The sequence below is a fragment of the Schistocerca cancellata genome, chromosome 9 (assembly GCF_023864275.1).
Source record: "Schistocerca cancellata isolate TAMUIC-IGC-003103 chromosome 9, iqSchCanc2.1, whole genome shotgun sequence".
NCBI lineage: Eukaryota > Metazoa > Arthropoda > Insecta > Orthoptera > Acrididae > Schistocerca > Schistocerca cancellata.
The window spans coordinates 146,716,293-146,719,926 of record NC_064634.1 but is presented as its reverse complement, the minus strand read 5'-3'; positions in this window follow the sequence as shown (position 1 = coordinate 146,719,926).

Sequence of the window (3,634 nt, the reverse complement as noted above, 5' to 3'; positions counted from 1 at the left end):
TATCTTGGTGCACCAGCCCACGGGTGGACCAGCCCGCACCAGAATATTCTGCCGAGTAAAAAAAATGGGGTTGTAATTATTTAAGAGCAGAACGTACGGAATATTAACGCGACCTGAGGAAGGTTATCTGAAGTGGCGGAGGCAGGCTCGAGCCCCAACCACGCCCCAGAACTGCGCAAGGGAGGCCGGCGAGCCAGACACTGGGAAAGGCCGTGGCGGGTGCTCGGGCATGCTGGCCACGTAGCGCGTTAAACATGCAACGCCGGACCGCGAAAATTCAGCGGCACGGCCGCGCGCTCCCCTCCACGGCAACACCTGGCGCCGCTACCTGCTAATGACGCCAGCCACAGACGACCTGCGCGGAGCGTCGCGGGTGCGCACGGCCTAGGCGCCTCAGAGCAGAGGGCTCCAGTCGGTGGGGCCACAAGTCGGGCGTATCGGAAACTGGGTGGATCTCGTACACTGAGGAGACCGCAATATAGTGTCTCCACTTCTCCACTTACAAGGGAACCTCCCCATCGCAGCCCCCTCAGAATAAGTTATAAGTTGGCACAGTGGATTGGCCTTGGAAAACTGAACACAGATCAATCGAGAAAACAGGAAGAAGTTGCGTGGAACTATGAAAAAATAAGCAAAATATACAAACTGAGTAGTCCATTCGCAAGATAGGCAACATCAAGGATAATATGAGCTCAGGATCGTTGTAGTCCCGTGGTTGGCGTGAGCACCTGCGGAACGAGAGGTCCTTGGTTCAAATATTTCCTCAAGTGGAAAGTTTTTATTTTCGGACAATTATTATCTGTCCGTCCGTCCGTCCGATGCGAGGTAAAAACATATGTTTTGATAGAGCACAGTGAAAACTGTTCGACTGTGAAACTGTTGCATTCATTTCTTGCAGTTTATGTGACAAACTCTTATTTTTTCATCACTTTTTTGGGAGTGATTATCACATCCACAAGAAAACCTAAATCGGGCAAGGTAGAAGAATCTTTTCACCCATTCGCCAAGTGTACAAGTTAGGTGGGTCGACAACATATTCCTGTCTTGTGACGCACATGCCGTCACCAGTGTCGTATAGAATATATCAGATGTGTTTTCATGTGGCGGAATCGGTTGACCTATGACTTTGTGATCAAATGTTTTCGGTTCCCATTGGAGAGGCACGTCCTTTCGTCAACTAATCGCACGGTTTTGCGGTGCGGTCGCAAAACACAGACACTAAACTTTATACAGAGAACAGAGACGTCATTGAACGAACGGACAGATCGTAACTATGTGAAAATAAAGAAAGTAAACTTTTCACTCGAGGGAAGACTTGAACCAAGGACCTCTCGATTCTCAGCTGCTCACGCTAACTACGGGACCACGGAGCTCCTAAGCTCATGCTATTCCTGATGCTGCCTATCTTGCGCATGGACTACTCAGTTTGTATATTTTGCTTATTTTTTTCATAGTTCCACACAACTTCTTCCTGTTTTCTCGATTGATCTGTGTTCAGTTTTTCAAGGCCTATCCACTGTGCCAACTTATAACTAAGTCTGAGGGGGGGGGGGTGATGGGGAGGTTCCCTTGTCAGAACAGGGGGCTCCAGTCGGTGGGACCACAAGTCGGACGTATCGGAAACTGGGTATATATAGTGTCTCCACTAACGAGGACACGACACGCCGTGAGGTCCGGGATTTGTCCGCAATTTTTTGTGGTGAAAGACGACCCCTAACACATCACGTGGTTAAAATATTAGGACGTACTACCCGGAAAATCCCGGGAAAAATCGATCCAAAGTTTCTTAGGTGCCTTATGACTATAAAATGTTAGTACACTGCCGATCCGCCGTCTGGCCTAGGTTAGCGGGCACGGTAGCACAGCGTGTTCGGTCAGAGGGCTGCGTGCTCTCTGTAATGAAAAAAAACTTAGTCAAGGAACCAACGATCAATTTGAACGGATGTCTTGTGTCGTCAGCCAAGACCAAACGCAACGAACTGTTGTTGTTGTTGTTGTGGTCTTCAGTCCTGAGACTGGTTTCATGCAGCTCTCCATGCTGCTCTATCCTGTGCAAGCTTCTTCATCTCCCAGTACCTACTGCAGCCTACATCCTTCTTAATCTGTTTAGTGTATTCATCTCTTGGTCTCCCTCTACGATTTTTACCCTCCACGCTGCCCTCCAGTACTAAATTGGTGATCCCTTGACGCCTCAGAACATGTCCTACCAACCGATCCCTTCTTCTAGTCAAGTTGTGCCACAAACTTCTCTTCTCGCCAATCCTATTCAACACTTCCTCATTTGTTATGTGATCTACCCATCTAATCTTCAGCATTCTTCTGTAGCACCACATTTTGAAAGATTCTATTTTCTTCTTGTCTGAACTATTTATTGTCCATGTTTCACTTTCATACATGGCTACACTCCATACAAATACTTTCAGAAACGACTTCCTGCCATTTAAATCTATACTCGATGTTAACAAATTTCTCTTCTTCAGAATCACTTTCCTAGCCATTGCCAGTCTACATTTTATATCTTCTCTAATTCGACCATCATCAGTTAAGTTGCTCCCCAAATAGCAAAACTCCTTTACTACTTTAAGTGTCTCATTTCATAATCTAATTCCCTCAGCATCAACCGAGTTAATTCGACTACATTCCATTATCGTCGTTTTGCTTTTGTTGATGTTCATCTTATACCGTCCTTTCAAGGCACTGTCCATTCCGTTCAACTGCTCTTCCAAGTCCTTTGCTGTCTCTGACAGAATTACAATGTCATCGGCGAACCTCAAAGTTTTTATTTCTTCTCCATGGATTTTAATACCTACTCCGAATTTTTCTTTCGTTTCCTTCAATGCTTGCTCAATATACAGATTGAATAACATCGGGGAGAGGCTACAACCCTGTCTCACTCCCTTCCCAACCACTGCTTCCCTTTCATGTCCCTCGATTTTTATAACTGCCATCTGGTTTCTGCACAAATTGTAAATAGCCTTTCGCTCCCTATATTTTACCCCTGCCACCTTCAGAATTTGAAAAAGAGTATTCCAGTCAACATTGTCAAAAGCTTTCTCTAAGTCTACAAATGCTATAAACGTAGGTTTGCTTTTCCTTAATCTAGCTTCTAAGATAAGTCGGAGGGTCAGTATAGCCTCACGTGATCCAATATTTCTACGGAATCCAAACTGATCTTCCCCGAGGTCGGCTTCTACCAGTTTTTCCATTCGTCTGTAAAGAATTCGTGTTAGTATTTTGCATCCGTGACTTATTAAACTGATTGTTCGGTATTTTTCACATCTGTCAGCACGCAACGAACTATGTCGAACAAAATGAGCAAAAACAAAAGAAGAAGAAAGTTTTTAGGGCTTCCGCCGCCAGAGGTCTCGTGTTCGATTCCTCCTCTGGGAATTTTTTTTTCTTCTGTTTCATTTTCTTTCGTTATTCAACCAATTATTCAGAAAGTTTCCCAAACCTACATTATCTTTAACAAATTAGTTTCATTATTGAATAAAAAATATTTTCTTTTTGTCCAACAACACAATTCATGGCGGTGGGTTTTCCATTTTTCATTGTAAATTCTATGAGGAGAAACATTGCCTTTTTAATCAGAATAACAAAGTCGATTGGAAAACATTCAATTTTTATACATATA